This window comes from Pseudonaja textilis, chromosome Z (genome assembly GCF_049901715.1).
Source record: "Pseudonaja textilis isolate UNSWEBS1 chromosome Z, rPseTex1.2, whole genome shotgun sequence".
NCBI lineage: Eukaryota > Metazoa > Chordata > Lepidosauria > Squamata > Elapidae > Pseudonaja > Pseudonaja textilis.
In genome coordinates, this window is record NC_142008.1 from 113,658,841 (window position 1) to 113,677,957 (window position 19,117).

A 19,117-nucleotide genomic window follows, 5' to 3' on the forward strand; every position below is an offset into this window, starting at 1 on the left:
GCATCAAGTTTATATCATTCTTTCCTCATTGGATGAAAGTTATAATGATTACGTATCTTCACTGGAAGTCCTGACCAAAGATGAACTGACATTGACTGACATAACCAGAAGGTCCTTAGAAGAAGCAAGAAGAAGGCTGGATAGGGACCAACTGAGGAAGGAACAACCACAAGAAGAGGATTTGTCTTCAACTGCCTATACTGTTAGGAAATGTTTTTCTTGTGGGGCTAGGGGACATATAGCTAGATTCTGTAAGAAGGGAAAATGACAGAATATTGGTAATCACCAGAAGGCTAAGAAGAATGTTAGTTTAGCTATGTCTAGCAATTCAACTGTAAACCATGATTTGTGGGGTGTTGATAGTAGAGCATCGCAGTGCATTACTAAAGATAGAGAGAGGTTTGTAAAGATGTCTATGAGTAAGCAACATGTATCATTGGCAAATGGATGGAAGATGAAAGCATCTGGTGAAGGTACTGCATATTGTTCTAGTGTAAATGAGCATTTAACTATGTTAGATGTACCTAAACCGAAATTTAATTTGTTATCAGTAAGGGTTTTAGTTAATCTTGATTATGTAGTAACCTTTAGGGGAGATAACTGTATAATAGAGAAAGAGGGTAAAAGTGTTACTGCTACTTTCGAGAATGATTTATATGTTATACATGATGACCAGTTGAAGATGGCTAACTCAGTTTATAACAATGTTAAGCCACATGATGAATGTATACATTTACTGCATAGATGTCTGGGACATATTAATTTCAAAACACTTAAATGAACTGTTGAATTGTCAGAGGGAGTAAAATTAAAACCCTGTAGCAAGTATTTAATCTGTCATGCTTGTAGCCAAGAGAAAAGCAAGGTTATTCCAGTAAACAGACTTAATGGGTTTAAGACCAAAGAACCTTTAAAGGTTGTGTTTGCTGACATAATTGGTCCTAAGAAACCCAGCTTGGGAGGTGCCTGCTATGTTCTGAATATAATGGATCATTACTCATGGTACTGATTCTGTTATCTCTTGAAAAACAAAACAGAAACATTCCAACATTTCTCTAACTGGCTAAGATTTGCTGAGAGAAAAATGAGGAGTAAAGTAATTACATTAGCTACTGATAACGGGACTGAGTTTATTAACAAGAGATTCCAAACTATGTTGAAATTGGCTGGTGTCAAGCATAAATGTTCTGCATCTTACAGATAACATAACTCATTTATAGAACGAAGAGGGCAAACATTATAAGCCATGCTTGCACTATGTTATCTGATTCAGGTTTGCCTGAATCACTGTGGGGTGAGGCCATAATGTGTAGCAACCATGTGTTAAGCAATGTAGTTAACACAATAACTGGTGAATTGTCATTCACTTGTTGGCATGGCAGAAAACCAAATTTAAGCTACCTACACACTTTTGGAGCTCCAGCATTCCCTCACAAGTAAGACTGAAAGGGCAACATAGGGCTAGGAAATTATTTTTTGTAGGTTACAAAGCCAACCATAGGCTTTGATTTTGGGATCAAGGCACAGCTCATGTTTATTGTAGCGCTAGTGCAAAATTTCTTGAGCATGTTGGGTGGGATAAACTGGAACAGGAATCCAGCAATGATATTATTATTGACACCCAAATAGTCCCAAAAGATAAAATAAGTAAACTACGAATAGCCATTAAAGAGGAAGAACAGGAGGAAGTAGGAGAATAGGAGCAGGTGGCACAGGTAAGTCCACCAGGAAGCCCTGTATTACCTAGACGTTCAACCTGAGTAACATGGCTACCTGATAGATATCAGGCTAGTGTTGTATGCCAAGTGAATACAGTTCCAAGTAATTATAATGAACTAAAACTGTATCCTGCTAAGGATTAGGCTGCTTGGCAGGAAGCAATGGATAAGAAACAGAAATCCTTACAAAAACTGGAGGTATACAAAAATGTTAAATTACCACCAGGTAAACATGTCATGGGGTGTAAATGGGTTTATAAACTTAAGACTAGTGTAGATGGGGCTGTTACCCATAAAGCCAGGTTAGTAGCACAAGGGTTCACTCAGACAGCAAACGACTATGATGAGGTGTTTGCACCTAGTCTGAAGGCTACTACTTTACTAGCAGCATTAGTGTGGGCAGCTAAGGAGAAATACATTGTAAATCGTTTAGATGTAGAGACGGCATATCTGCATGCACCGTTGCAACACACTATATTTAAAGAAACCTTTAGGTATCAAAAATGATAATACAACTGATTGCTGGAGATTGAAAAAGAGTCTTTTTGGCTTGAAGCAATCAGGATATGAGTGGAACCAGTATATAGTTAAGGAATTAACTAAGATAAGTTTGTAGCTGGCATGGCTGATCCATGTTTGTTTAAAAAGGAAAGTAATGGTGTAGTGTCATTGTTGCTATTGTTCCCTGATGACATAGCATTAATCACCAAAACTGGACAGGAAGCTACTAAAATAATATCACTGTTATAAAAGAAATTTAAAATAAAAAATTTAGGAGTAATCAAACAATATCAGGATAGACATTTTAATACTGTCTCTTTAAGGGAATGCTAAAATTGTAATTGGGTGTAGTTCCTCAAATGAGCATAAGATGGAGCCCTGTTGCTGAGAGTGTGTTCCTGCATTCACCTATTGATTGTTACTGATCATCGTGCTTGGTTTTGATATAAAATCTGAACTGCTATGTTCTGAATATAATGGATCATTACTCATGGTACCGTTTCTGCTATCTCTTGAAAAACAAAACAGAAGCATTCCAACATTTCTTTAACTGGCTAAGATTTGCTGAGAGAAAAATGAGGAGTAAAGTAATTACATTAGCTACTAATAACGGGACTGAGTTTATTAACAAGAGATTCCAAACTATGTTGAAATTGGCTGGTGTCGAGCATAAATGTTCTGCATCTTACAGATAACATAACCCATTTATAGAACGAAGAGGGCAAACATTATAAGCCATGCTTGCACTATGTTATCTGATTCAGGTTTGCCTGAAACACTGTGGGGTGAGGCCATAATGTGTAGCAACCATGTGTTAAGCAATGTAGTTAACACAATAACTGGTGAATTGTCATTCACTTGTTGGCATGGCAGAAAACCAAATTTAAGCTACCTACACACTTTTGGAGCTCCAGCATGGGTCCATATTCCCTCACAAGTAAGACTGAAAGGGAAACATAGGGCTAGGAAATTATTTTTTGTAGGTTACGAAGCCAACCATAGGTTGTTTAGATTTTGGGATCAAGGCACAGCTCATGTTTATTGTAGCGCTAGTGCAAAATTTCTTGAGCACGTTGGGTGGAATAAACTGGAACAGGAATCCAGCAATGATATTATTATTGACACCCAAATAGTCCCAAAAGATAAAATAAGTAAACTACGAATAGCCATTAAAGAGGAAGAACAGGAGGAAGTAGGAGAACAGGCACAGGAGGAGGTAGGAGAACAGGAGCAGGTGGCACAGGTAAGTCCACCAGGAAGCCCTGTATTACCTAGACGTTCAACCTGAGTAACATGGCTACCTGATAGACATCAGGCTAGTGTTGTATGCCAAGTGAATACAGTTCCAAGTAATTATAATGAACTAAAACTGTATCCTGCTAAGGATCAGGCTGCTTGGCAGGAAGCAATGGATAAGAAACAGAAATCCTTACAAAAATTGGAGGTATACAAAAATGTTAAGTTACCACCAGGTAAACATGTCAGGGGGTGTAAATGGGTTTATAAACTTAAGACTAGTGTAGATGGGGCTGTTACCCATAAAGCCAGGTTAGTAGCACAAGGGTTCACTCAGACAGCAAACGACTATGATGAGGTGTTTGCACCTAGTCTGAAGGCTACTACATTACTAGCAGCATTAGTGTGGGCAGCTAAGGAGAAATACATTGTAAATCGTTTAGATGTAGAGACGGCATATCTGCATGCACCGTTGCAACACACTATATTTAAAGAAACCTTTAGGTATCAAAAATGATAATACAACTGATTGCTGGAGATTGAAAAAGAGTCTTTTTGGCTTGAAGCAATCGGGATATGAGTGGAACCAGTATATAGTTAAGGAATTAACTAAGATAAGTTTGTAGCTGGCATGGCTGATCCATGTTTGTTTAAAAAGGAAAGTAATTGTGTAGTGTCATTGTTGCTATTGTTCCCTGATGACATAGCATTAATCACCAAAACTGGACAGGAAGCTACTAAAATAATATCACTGTTATAAAAGAAATTTAAAATAAAAAAGTTAGGAGTAATCAAACAATATCAGGATAGCCATTTTAATACTGTCTCTTTAAGGGAATGCTAAAATTGTAATTGGGTGTAGTTCCTCAAATGAGCATAAGATGGAGCAAGAAACCTGGGTTGTTAGTTCTGTTCTGTTGCTGAGAGTGTGTTCCTGCATTCCCCTATTGATTGTTACTGATCATCGTTCTTCTTGGTTTTGATATAAATCTGTTACTGAACTGTTTTTGATAACAGAGTCAGGTAGAGTATTCCAGACATTGACCACTCTGTTGCTGAAGTCGTATTTCATGCAATCAAGTTTGATGCTATTAACTTTAAGTTTGTATCTATTGTTTGCTCTCGTGTTGTTATGGTTGAAGCTGAAGTATTCATTGACAGGTAGGACATTGCAATGTATGATTTTATATACTATGCTTAGATCGGACCGAAGGCTATGTAGTTCTAGATTTTCTAGGTCTAGAATTTCAAGTCGGGGGGCAAAAGGTATTCTGCAACAAGTAGAGGAATAGAAAACTCTTCTTGCGAAATATTTCTGGACTTTCTCAACTGTGTTAATATCAGATACATAATGTGGGTTCCAGATTGATGAGCTGTATTCAAGTATTGGTCTAGCAAATGTTTTGTAAGCTCTAGTTATTAGTGTAATATTACCAGAGAAAAAGCTACATAAGATTAGGTTAACAACTCTTAATGACTTTTTGGCTATGTAGTTACAGTGGGCTCTAGCACTTAGATCATTAGAGATGAGTATTCCAAGATCATTGACAGAATTTGGATCATTAACAAGGTCTTGACTATTCAGCCTGTATTTTATTTTCTGATTTTTTTTTTTTTTGCCAATATGTAAGACAGAGCATTTATTTGTTGAGATTTGAAGTTGCCATTTGTTTGACCATTCTGATACACAGTCAAGGTCTTTTTGAAGTGTAGCTGTATCTTCTGTGGTGTTGAACAGCTTTACATCATCAGCGAAGAGAACACAGTTGCACTTAATATGATCACAGAGGTCATTTATGTAGAGTATGAAAAGAGTTGGTCCTAGAACACTGCCTTGGGGGACACCACTGTTGACAGGTACAAAATTTGACAGGACACTCCCAATTTTGACCATTTGCTGTCTGTTTGACAGGAATGCTTCTATCCAGTTATGCAGGTTTCCAGAGATACCATAAGATTTTAGTTTTAGGAGTAGTTTGACATGTACCACTGAATCAAAGGCTTCATAGAAGTCTATGTATTTTGCATCTATTGCTTTGCCCTGATCAAGTTGTGTAGTCCATATGTTTTTGCAGTGTAAGGGTTGCATATTACATGATAGTTTTTTCTTGAAACCAAATTGTTTATTAGAGAGTAGGTTGTTTCTTTCTAAGTCAAGGATGATGGATTGGTTAATAAATGATTCCATGACCTTACATGGGACACAGCATAAATAGATTGATCTGTAATTTTCAACTAGGCTGGGGTCTCCCTTTTTAAAGATGGGGATGACTGTGGCTTGTGACCATAGTTTTGGCAAGGAGCTGGTCCTGAAAGATTTTTTGAAGTTTATACTATGGCTATGGCAGTGGATAGCTTTTTTTGAAGTATGCACATATTCCGTCTGGTCCAATAGATAGAGATGGTTTTAGATTGCGTAGTGCTTTTTCAACATTGTCTTCTGTAAAATTGATATGTATTAGATCATTGTAGTTGTCTGTGGTTTTACTAGGAAGTACTGGCCTTGATCCATTGCTGTTTACAAATACTGAGCCAAACAATGTGTTAAGGAGGTTGGCTTTAATAGTGTCGTCATTGCAGTCTTTACCATTAAGTCCTTTCAGGGGTGCGATGGACCTTGAGTCTTTTAGTTTGTTGTTTACAAAATTGTAGAAAGCACAGGTGGAATTGGTTTATATAAGGTTTTCCTCTTGTTTAATGTGATAATTGGTGCATTCAATCTTTATCTGGTGGCATAAATTTTTGTATCAGCTTTTGAAGTTGGCCACGTGACCAGATTTGTTTTTTCATCAAAGTGATTTCTTTTTGGATTGAAGCTTCCTTATTGTTATGGGTAATTTGTTTTTTCTGATTTTGGGAGTTGTTATTGGTACATATAGTTTGATGACTCTTTTGACTTCAAGTAAAAATATATTTTAATGGTCTTCTACAGTATTGCATCCAGTGAATAGAAATTGTCAATGAAGGGAAGAGAGATCATTGTTTGTAAGATCATAGTGGCCTTTTTTGAAGTTATAATTGGGGATTCCATCATTGTGATGGTTTTTGTGTGGACCGTATGTTGAGACAAAAGTCAACCATGTTGTGGTCACTGTTGGAAAAGGGTTCTTTAATTTTCTATTCTGTAAACTGAATTCAAACTATTGCAGAAGATGAGGTCATGGCAGTTGTTAAGTCTACTATTGTTGGTTACTAGTTGTTCCAGACCCAGATTTGTTACTGCATTGTAGAAAGTTGCATATGTGGGTTCAGTTGTACATCCGCAAAGGGTCCAGTTAATATGAGGTAGATTGAAGGCATCAAGAAAGAAAAAAGCATGTGGGCAGGATGCTGCCCAATTTAGTAGTGTATTTAGCTTGTTTGCATCTTATATGTCCTAATCAGGGGCTCTGTAACATAGTAAGAACTGAAATGTGATATTTAAGGACAGTTCACAGATGATGGTCTCAGGAATAGCAAGCTCCTGGGTAACTTGGATGTTTTTTAGATGTAGGGACTTTTTATAGAAGATAGCAACACCACCTCCTCTACAGATTTCACGATCTGATCAGTAAACATGACAGTCTGTTACTGTCTTAATGGAGTCAGGAAGAGATGCATTGAGCCATGTTTCTCAGACAAATATAATGTCAAATTTAGCCATATTTGGTAAGAGGACAAATTCAGGTATTTTATTTACATTGAATAGTTTGCATTGAGTAGTTTGCATCTAAGGCCAGTTGTGGTTGAAATAGAGGTAGTTGGGGTGTGTGTGTGTGCCTAGTTTTGAGTGATGTTGGATTGTATGGGGTAGGGTTGGATGTGGAGTTGTGGTTTGTGTGACTTTCTTTTGATGCAATCAGCTCGGTAGTCAATGTATAGATCCTTTACTCCATTGTCTAGATGTTTTTTGAGTTCTGCACGGAGTTCATGCAAGAAGATTATTTGCAGTATGTAGTTTTTTGTGGTTGGGATTGGTTTTTTGCAATGGCGTTTATTGTATGAATGAATATGCATTTGCTGGACTCATTTTTGCATACAACTCTACAAAATCTTGGGTCCACTGAGCCGTCATTGTATTTGTACCCAGGGCCATCTCTGGTTATTTCAATGATATCTTCAGGAGAGATGTTTGTTGTATTTGAGTTGCTTATAATATCGCAAACTTTGGTGATGTTGCTTATGATATCGCGAACTTTGGTGATTCGTTGTTGTCTTTGAGACCAAATAAGATAGCATTTGGATGTTTCTGTTCATGTTCCATGATGTCTCTGATGAATAAGGGGATATTATTTGTGGAATTATTTAATGGGATAGTAATTGTTTGTGGCTGTGGTTTGCTAGTTATTTTTGGTTGTAGTTGTGATTGTAGGTGAAGTAGCGGTTGTGGTCATTGTGGGATTTGATTTTGAGCTGATAGGTACTCACTTATCTGTGCTGTATTTTTTTTTTCCAAGAGAGATTAGGCTTGCTTGTATAGTTGTTTCAAAATGTGTTGCTAAGCGTTCTTCTATTGAGTGAATGAGTGATTCTAGCTTTCAACTCTGTCAGGTAGGGTACTCAGTTTGTTTAGCTTAGGAGAACATAATGGACATAGATAAAAGAATGTATCTGAATTTTTAACCTTATCAGCTAGGCTTTTGTTTGCATTTAAGCAGGCAGGATGGGCTTGATTGTCGCATAGGCGGCATTTGATGTAAATTTCACTTTCATTGATGGTTTCAAGACATCTGAAATATGTAGAGGAGTCTGGGAGGTCATTGGTGGATTATAGTAGATTGGTAGATATTGGGTATTAGCTATTCCTGCCAGCTTAGTATCATCTGCAAATTTGGTAAATTCACCTTCTATTCCCTCATATAAGTTGTTAATGAAGATATTGATGAGCCTAAGATGGAACCTTGTGGCACCCCACTGCTTACTTCCCTCCGTGTAGACTTAGACCCATTAAGGACTACTCATTGAGTAAAGTTTGCCAGCCAGTTGCGAGTCCATCTAGTGGTGGTGCTATCTATTCCACTTTTTCTAGCTTACTAAGAAGTAAGTTGTGGTCTACTTTGTCAAAAGCTTTGCTGAAATCTAAATATATTATGTCCACAGCATTTTGTTGGTCTACTAATTTAGTCACTGTGTTGAAGAATGAAATAAGATTGGATTGGCATGATCTGTTCTTAACAAACCTGTACTGACTGCAAGTTATTACTTTACTTGTTTCTAGATGTTGGTAGATCTGTTTTTTTATTATTATCTTTTCCAGTATCTTCCTGGATATTGATGTTAGGCTGATTGGTCTATAGTTTCCCGGGTCTGTTTTTTTTCCCTTTTTTGAAGAAACTGATATATCAATAAAGATTCCTATCCAGGCCAAAGGTGTTTCTAAAAGTTGAATCATGGCAACTGGATCAAACTTTGTTAACTTTGAGACATTACATTACATCCAAACAACTCCATCAATTAGAGCAAAATTACATAGGCAGAGAGTCAGAGGATTGTTGAAATGTACAAACTCTTACCATACCAATTTCAGAGATTTCTCCCCAAAATGGATTGCAATACATCAATGAAGAATCAATCATCCAGATCAAAGGCATCTAGAGGTTGGATCATGGCAATTGAACCAAACCTGGTAGACTATGGGCTCTGATTTGTGCTTGTCATATAGATTAACTAGATAACTGAGCTAGTCACTGCCTCTCAACTTCAGGAAGAAGACTTCACCACAACCACCAGCACCAGCACCATCATCACCATCACCATAACATTTTTCCTCCAAGTGCAGGGTCTTTTTTTTTAACCAACAAGCACAATATGTGTGATCAAATGCATCATCCAAGTCTAACTGGGCACCTTTCATCTCCACATTTATTGTATCTTGCTATCTTTGCTTCACCCTCCATGTGGGCTTGCACTTGCTATCTATATTAAAGTGGAAAGCCATTTCCACATTAATATAGTGTGGGTTTTGGGTGCTGCTTGTAGAACTTGGCCATACCACTCTAGGCATTTCTCCTGCATTTTCTTTTATATTGGTGCAGTGACACTTGCCATTTGCTATGGCAAACAACTTCTTAAAATATTATGAAGAAAACTCCATGGACTTATTCTTACTAGCACCACAAGTCAAGGCTGAATTAATCAACCCTAACAACAATAATGCTGAACATACATTTTATCCAGCAGTGGGATCCTACCTGTTCCACTACTGGTTCAGTGAGCATGCATGCATGTGCGTGCACCTAGCTTGTGATTTTGAAGGACTCTTTCTATGCTGTTTTATGCCAACATAAAGTCTATGCAAATTTTTATTTCATAAACCTTTCCAGTCAATATACTGTTTAATCAGACACATATCAAAAAATCCTCACAGAGGATTTTTGGGTGTGTGAAAGGCTGGGATGTGCAATGGTGCTAGAGCAGACCTGGGATTTTATGGCCCTTAGGCCATACCCAGTCCTTTGGCTGCCCCTGCCTGCATGGCCCACATGAGATTAATCAGAAATTAGAAATCAAATATAAATAAGTATAAGGCATTTGTGCAATACAACTGTATTTTTATTTTGAAGACAACAATTATTTATTTTTAAATGTATGTAAATTCATGCATCTGTACCTACACACCTTCAGAGTAATGAGTTGGTCCTATTTATTCAGCTCTTCACAACAGTCCCGCTTTCTCATATGGCTTCTTTGGAAAATTAATTTCCTACTTCCATAATAGAAAACCAGCTAGAGAAATTATTTAAGGAATGGTTAAGAAAAAGAATGAATTATGTTAGAAGCAAGAGACAAGCAGAAATATTTTATACAATGATTATAAGCAAAGTAGTAGCACAAATGGCAAATGTTTTGCTTCAAGAAGAATACCTGAATCAATCTTTTGCAGCAAAAACTACATTTCTAGGTACAAAAATAAGTTCACTGATTATTGCTTGAGATTCTTATCTTGAAAAATGGGTTTTCTATACCAGTATAGAGAGGGAAGAGTGAGGAAGAATTGAAAAAAAATAATAATGTGAAAGGTGAAGGTGAAAGGAAGGTGAGAGACAGTATCCTTTTAAGTGTGACTATATAGAAAACAAACATGCGAGCACAACACTTTAGTCTTTACCTTATATGAGAAAGAATGTTCCACCTTCAATTGAAGGTGGCAGTTCTGCTGTCTAACTCACCTGTGTGGTTACTTTTCTACTGTCAAATAACCTTGATATCAAAGAAAGGATTTCTTAGGAACTGATGTTTCCTTTCCAGGTTTCAATCCATAATAATTAATCTTTCAAAATTATTGAAATAGCCCAATGCTAGAAAAATATATAGAGATAATCTACCTATCTCAAAAAAAATGGATCACAAACTTGTTATTTGCAAATGAGCTGATTCTGTATTCAACTTTATGGAACAGCAAGAACAAGTATTTTCCAGTTTTCCTTGGGGTGGAAGGGATACAGTCTATTTTTGTACCTTGATATTTACAAAGATTTTTCATTTGATATGTAACAAATTATCTGTGTGGAAATGCAAGTCTTATGACAGATGCATTAACCTCCCTTTAAGTAAGTTTCTACAGAATCATCTGCATATCTTCTCCATGATCTTTGCTGTAAAGGAGATCAATGAAAACCCTCAGAGCTTGCCAAACATCACGCTAGGGGATATCTAAGTTATTTCATGGCAACATGGACCTATCTGGCATCTATGGAGCTTCTTTCTTCACATGACAGATTTGTTCCTAATTGCAAATGCAGCATCCACCAAAACACAGTTTGTGTTATTGTTGGACCCAACTCTCACATCTCTCAAGTTATGGCAGACATCCTGAGCATTTACAAGATTCCACAGGTAAGACCTGCTCAAGAAAAAAGCAAAAAAAAATAATACTGATTTGTGACTTCCTCTTTAATGAAATTTCTTCTGTTTGTTGTAACTAATGGCAACCAGAACATAAATAACATCTGGTCACAAAATATTTTTATTCTTTCAATCCTAAGTTACTAAAACTTGTACAAAGGGTTTCAGAAAAAGACATCCTGTTTTAAGAGATATTTTTGTTTTAATTTGAAATATTTATTTGTTGACTTCCATGAAAGCTATGTAGTTGTTAAGAAAATACCAACTCTAAAATAATGAGAAAAATAATGCATACTGCACAGCTAAAAGATTAAAACTATGCAGTCACATTAAATAAAACATGGCTGAACAGTGATTTCAAAACAGCATTTTTATTTAAGTAGCAAAATGATTCAAAATACATTTTGGTTTGTCTGCAGACAAATATGGACGTGGCTGATTTATTGAAGCTAGGAAAATTTTTATTGAAAAACTCAATTAACTTTTCACAAAACATCAATAAAATTGCTTCTTTGCTCTCTCATTCCCTCAGTGGAATCTGGAGCAGGAGCCCATTATCACCTTTGAGAAGATAGTTTGAAAATATACCTAGAAGGCAGCTAGAATCATTCATAAAATTTAGAAGATATACAGTCCAATGGTAATAATGGACTGGAGCATTAATTCAATGCCAGATCTCTTCTGTTGTTAACTGCTAATAAATACATATCAATGATGATTATCAGGATTATCAAGACTTTTTTCTATTAAAGTACATGCTTGCTTGAAGCAATTTATACATATTGAAACACCTTCCACTGCATTTCTATATCAAAAATATAGCTGCGTTGGTATGGATGGATGGATGGATAAAAGGAAGGAAGGAAGGGAGGAAGGAAGGAAGGAAGGAAGGAAGGAAGGAAGGAAGGGAGGGAGGGAGGGGAGGAAGGAAGGAAGGAAGGAAGGAAGGAAGGAAGGAAGGAAGGAAGGAAGGAAGGAAGGAAGGAAGGACAGACCAATAACTAGATTGTTCTTCTGCATATTCCCTATGTTATTCACTAGTAAGAATAAAACATATCAGAGGTAGAAAATCTTTCATCCTCAAAAAGAAGATGCAGACAATTAAACCCTTATTAATTCATCTTGTTAAAAATACAGATTTTGTAAATGAACAAAAGACCTCCCATAACCTTACTTTGATGCCTAAATTATTTGAAAGCACTCAATGTCCTTTCAAATTTGATATAGGCATGTCCCTCATCCCCAAGGGACTGGGACCTCCTTCACACTAAGCAGTGAAACGGTCTACTATATGGAGTTATGGCAATGGTGGGCTTCAACAGGTGTAACAACTGGTTCAGTGAGCATGCGTGCATGGTGCATTTCAAAATAGCAAGAAAACTTACCTTTTACTAGAGCTCCAGTGAGTAAAAACAGCTGGGGCATGGCAATCTGCACTGCCATGCTGATCAGAGGTGGGTGGATGGGACCAAATCATCACTGGAACTACCGGTTCACCCGAAATAGTTAATACCAACTGAATACCACCCCTGGTTATTGATATCCCATACATGGTGGTCTTCAATAAAGCCTTGTACACCTGATGGTATTAGTACTATTGCTTCTTGCAACATCTTCAATTTTCCTTCCAATATTATGCTCTATGGTTTCAGAAAGAAAAGTTGATCCTGTCTAATTGGCTCTCATCACTCAACACAATTATTTTATACATACATACACACACACAAACATACATATATACATTTTTGTTTGTTTATAACTATAAGTATCAAGTACAGTGCTGAAAATCAAAGCATCAATATGAATTTACAAGGTTTATCATTGATAAACTATATGCCATACTTTAATTGTATATGAGAATTACTTTGGGAGGCAAGAGGAAGAACTGCAGACTACAAGACAACCATCAAATGCATCAGTCTATAGAAGGAAAAAGGGCAGGGGTGGGATTCAGCCAGTTCAGGGCATTTTGAGTGAACTGGACATTACTTTTACATCCAGTGTGTGAACCAGTAATTCCAAAGACCAACTGGCCCCACCCTGCCCCTCCCAGGATTCCCCATGTGCCTGGTTCTGACTCCCAGGTAAGTGCAGAAAGGTCTCCTAGGCCCAAAATGGGGCATGGGTGTGCAGCATACCCCTATATGCCCCATTTTGGCTCCCAGAAGGCTCTGGGGAGGCTTGCTAAGCTCCAATGAAGCATGGAGGGGTGCAGCAAAAGAAATAAAGATAGAAAGAAAGAAAAGGGGAAGGGAGGGACAAAGAAAGAGAAAGAAAAAAGAAAGAAGGTCAGAGGGAAGAGATAAAGAAAAAAAAGAAAGAGGGAGAGAGGGAGGGAGGGAAGGAAGGAAGGGAGGGAGAAAGAAAGAAAGAAAGTGAAGGAAGGGAGAAAGAGGGAAGGGAAGGGAAAGTGAATGAGATATGGATGGATGGAGGGAGAGAGGGAGGGAAAAAGGAGAGGAGGGAAGGACCACAAACCTTGGCACCAGATGCAGGTTCAGAGGATGCTTTGAAACAGCATAGCAATCCAGGGCTGGAAGGGACCTCAGAAGTCATCTAGTCCAACCCCCTGCTCCAAGAGCATTGTTAAAGTGACTTTTTCTCTTTGACCCACTCAGTCACATGACCACATAGCCATGACAACCCAGTCACATGGCCACATAGTCACGCCCACCAAGCCATACTCACAGAACCGGTAGTTAAAATTTTTGAATCACACCACTGAAAAGGGGTGCGGAAAACATTTTACAAAAGATCCTGCCTAGTTCTCAAAAGAGTAAAAGAAAATCAGGGGGAAAACTGTTTAAGATTTATGTAAACCTGTACAATAAGGAGCGGTAAAGCCTAGGGGCAAGTCAAAAGAGAAATCAGCCTGGAGTTCTTAAATTCCCACAAGCAGTCTAAATCTGCCTCCTTTTGAATTCCGTTAATTTAATCTAGACTAGTTTCTTGTGCATAAGTATGAGTAATAAATCAGTTTGATTGTAATTTAATGTATGTGGTCTTGATCTTATGTGCCTGACAAGTACAATGTGGTCTTGATCTTATGTGCCTGACAAGAAGCACAATGATGCATTTCAACTCTACTTATTTTATTTTATTTATTTATTTGATTTGTCAATCGCTTACAAGATAACAGGTATAAGTATATACATAGTTATGAATGCATGAAATGGGTACATATAAGAAAAATAAAAGAAACAATAGAACAGGGACATTCAAATACCACAGACAGCTGTTCAAATACCACAGACAATACTGCTACCCTTCAAAAAGATCTTGACTATGTATCTGAATGGTCAAACAAATGGCAACTTCAAATCTCAACAAATAAATGCTCTGTTTTACATATTGGTAAAAAAAAAATCAGAAAATAAAATACAGGCTGAATAGTCAAGACCTTGTTGATGATCCAAGCTCTGTAAAGGACCTTGGAGTACTCATCTCTAATTATCTAAGTGCTAGAGCCCACTGTAACTACATAGCCAAAAAGGCATTAAGAGTTGTTAACCTAATCCTACGTAGCTTTTTCTCTGGTAATATTACACTACTAACTAGAGCATACAAAATATTTGCTAGACCAATACTCGAATACAGCTCATCAGTCTGGAACCCACATCATGTATCTGATATTAGCACAGTTGAGAAAGTCCAGAAATATTTCACAAGAAGAGTTCTCCACTCCTCTACTCATCATACCTTACATCACCAGACTTGAAATTCTAGATCTAGAAAACCTTGAATTATGCCATCTTTGGTCTGATCTAAGTATGGTATATAAAATCATACATTGCAACGTCCTACCTGTCAATGAATACTTCAGCTTCAACCATAACAACACAAGAGCACAAAATAGATGCAAACTCAAGGTTAACTGCACCAAACTTGACTGCAGGAAATATGACTTCAGCAACAGAGTGGTCAATGTCTGGAATATTCTACCTGACTCTGGGGTTTCTTCCCCAAACCCCCAAAACTTTAACCTTAGACTATCTACTACTGACCTCATCCCTTTCCTAAGAAGTCTGTAGGGGATGTGCATAAGTGCACCAATGTGCCTACCATCCCTGTCCTATTGTTTCTTTTATTTTTCTTATATGTACCCATTTCATGTATTCATAACTATGTATATACTTATACCTATTATCTTATAAGTGATTAACAAATCAAAATAAATAAAATTAAAATAAATAAATAACGGAGTTTGTGCTTTGTAAATGCTACACATCAAATAATCCAGAGAACACATTCTGGTGAGAGAAAAGTTCCCTGAGGATGGGTTTCAGTATGAATCCGAAAGCTCAAAAATTAAACCGGTGACTGACCTAGACTGGATCCTGCAACATTGTCCTGGGACACGTATTTGGCTTCATTCATAACACAATAATATCTTCTGAAACAATATTGCTGTGGATTTTTATCATTCTTGTATCCTTTTATTAATTACTCTCATGTTCTTCCCTTGAGCTTCATCACTACCTGAGAAAAGTCTCATTTAACAACAGTGCTGGAGAAAAGATTTTTTTTGACCAGAATCATAAGGTTGCAACTGGCTTTGATATTATCAATTGGGTCACCTTCCCAAATCAATTCTTTCTTAAGATCAAAGTTGGAAAAGGAAATCCATCCAACTAGAATGCCTTCTCTCTCTATCAGAGGATGACACTGACTGGCCCAACATTTTTAAACAGGTACCTATTATTCATTTTTTCAAGAAGTGGTTCACTGCTCATGGTCCAAATAATTACTTCAACAGCTGGACAAATTAATGAATCAGATATTTGCTGATAGTTTTAAAACTACAGTGGGAGAAAAGTATATAAAAAGCAATCTAGATGCTCAGTTGATTTTGCAGAAAAAAAGCAACTCAACATAGTCATTCCTACTTCTGAGTTAATTAGCTCTAATCCTAGAGATCTATCAAATGAATGAGAGACAATACAGTTTGTATGACTTATTATGCCAGATTAATATTTTAAGGGATAAGAGAAGCCTTGCACACTAACATAAAATGTTAGATAACGCTAATCAAAAGAAGGAGGAGGAGGAGGAGGAGGAGGAGGAGAGATTTCTCAAGGTTTATCAACCTATTAGAAGACTGCTAATGTTTAAATTGTAATTGTATTGCTTTTTCTTTTATTTACAGACTCAACCTCTTTCTTTATGCAATGAACATTGCTCCTTGGGGTACAGCAAGATCAAAATAGAAGGGAAGACATTTTGCTGTTACAAATGCCTTCGTTGTCCAGAAGGGAAAATTTCCAACCAGACTGGTAAGAAATGTCATATGAGAATATTGATATCTATTAGTTACGAAGGTCAATAGATTCAAAGCAGTACTCAAGTTTTGGATGCAGGGAATTTGAATGCGGGGCCAGCCGGTCTATTGAAATACCAGATGTAACTGGCAAACCAGATGTAACTTTAACATCTGGATCACTCAAACCAGTCCAAAGGTAGAATTCCATCCCTGGTAAATGTCAAGGTTCTGTTCTCAGCCAATTTAGCATTTGCAATTAGGTTTACATACCCTTCCATAGCATTTATATACCACTTTACAGTGCTTTACACCCCCCTCTAAGTGGTTTACAGAGTCAGCATATTGCACCCAACAATTTGGATCCTCATTTTACCCATCTCACAAGGATAGGAGGCTGACTCAATCTGGTGAGCCTGATGAGATTTGAACTGCCAAATTACAGGCAGCCAGCGCCAGCAGATGTAGCCAGTAGTACTACACTCTAAACATTGCACCACTATGGCTCATAACACTTAACAGCACTTTCTGGATGGTTGACAATGCAGAAGCATTAGCTACATGTTGCCCCCACCAATCTGGGTCCTCATTTTTCTGTCTTTGAAAAAATGGGAGGCTGAGTCAATCTTGAGTCCCACCAGGATTGAATTCCAAGCTGTGGGCAGCATTTGCCTGCAATACTGCATTTTAATCACTCCACCACTGGGGCTCACAATTTAGTTTTAAGACTTTCCTGGTCCACAGCTTTAAAAAATAACTTAGACTTTCCCAACTTTCCACTCTGTATGATGATAGTCTGGAAATTCCAAAGACTGAAGTACAATTCTTTGGAAAGTTGGAGAAAACTGAGCTAACTGTGAATATGCTTGATAATTCTGTTTCATCTTTCAGATTTAGATGACTGTTTCCTGTGTCCTGAGGAAAACTATCCTAACAAGGACAGGACACTTTGCATTAAAAAAAACTCACAACTTTCTTGTCTTACAAAGAACCCTTGGGAATCACCTTGACCACTGCCACTTTCTTCTTTTCTGTCATCTCAGTTGTGGTGCTCAGGATCTTCATTAAACACCAGGACACTCCCATTGTCAAAGCCAACAACAGGAGCCTCACTTATATTCTTCTCATTGCTCTTTTGTTCTCTTTCCTCTGCATTTTGCTTTTCATAGGGAAACCTAACCAAGTGAGACAAGCTACTTTTGGCATCATTTTTTCTGTAGCCCTTTCTTGCATATTGGGCAAGACAACCATAGTGATTCTTGCTTTCATGGCCACTAAACCAGGCTCCAAAATGAGGAAATGGGTAGGGAAAAGGCTGGCTTTCACTGTTGTGTCATCTTGTTTCCTGGTACAAACTACCATTTGTAATGTGTGGCTGTCAATTTCTCCCCCATTCCCAGATTCAGACATGCATTCCATGTCTGGAGAAATTGTCCTAGAATGTAATGAAGGTTCAGCAATCATGTTGTATATTGTTCTAAGCTTTATGGGATTCTTGACCTTTATCAGTTTCACAGTGGTTTTCCTAGCCAGGAAGTTACCAGATAGTTTTAATGAAGCTAAATTTATCACCTTCAACATTTTTGCTTTTTGTAGTGTCTGGGTGTCATTTGTTCCCACCTGCCTGAGCACTAAGGGAAAGTACATGGTCGCTGTGGAGGTCTTCTCCATTTTGGCCTCTGCAGCAGGATTACTGGGCTGTATCTTTTCTCCAAAATGCTACATTATTGTTTTGAGGCCTGATTTGAACAGAAAGGAGCAGCTGATAAAGTAATAAAAGTGATTTCTCATTTATTCTTACTATTTATTTGGTAAGTGTCTTACTCTAGTTCAAGCCTCATTCTAATGAGATGCTTTCAATTTGCTAAACTTTTTTTTTTCAAAATAATCAACAGCAATGTAGGAAGTGTGCAAGAAAGACAACCCTATTGTTTACCTAAGCAGTGGATAAAAGTCTCTGGAGATTCTTAGTCATCCAGGTCATGGTTGTCCCAAAGGTGCTTTTTCAGGAGGCAACTGAATGTTCTTTGAAAAAAAATTCAGTTCTCATCCAAGAAGCTTCTTCAGCTCTGACTGGATGGTGGGGAATGGAAGGATTTATATTCCTTGCAGGCAGCTGGTCATTTGCATTATTTTAGAGAGTTGTTTAGGATACTTGGTCATTTATCTGTGTCTTCAGGGAACCTGAATAGTGCAAATAGATGTGGAGCCTTCTTGGCTGCAGGGTGTTTTCTGCACTGTTTCCCTTCACTGTTGCCAAATGACCAACTGTCTCCAAGGAATATAAATCCTTCCTTTCCCCAACATCCAGTCAAAGTGGAAGAAACTTCTTGGATGAGAAGCAAAATGTCTTCGAAGAAAAAACAAGAAAATCTAGTTGCCTCCTGAAAAAGCACCAAGAAAATCCAGTTAAAAAGACCTTCGGCATAAGCAGTGCATACATTTTCTCTTTAAGGTATAGGAACAGCTTTATATTGAAACTATCTATATTTGATCCCAAATATTCAGTGCAAAAAAACCCAAAACACCATTGTAGAAAATAAAGTTTAAATTGAAAATGTGATTTCTAGTCCAAACTGGT

At 37.4% G+C, this 19,117-nt stretch overlaps 1 pseudogene; it reads left to right on the forward strand.

Moving 5' to 3' along the window:
- Positions 1 to 11,126: 11,126 nt before the first annotated feature.
- LOC148124287 (vomeronasal type-2 receptor 26-like) lies at positions 11,127 to 18,310 on the forward strand (annotated as a pseudogene).
- The last annotated feature ends 807 nt before the right edge of the window (positions 18,311 to 19,117 follow it).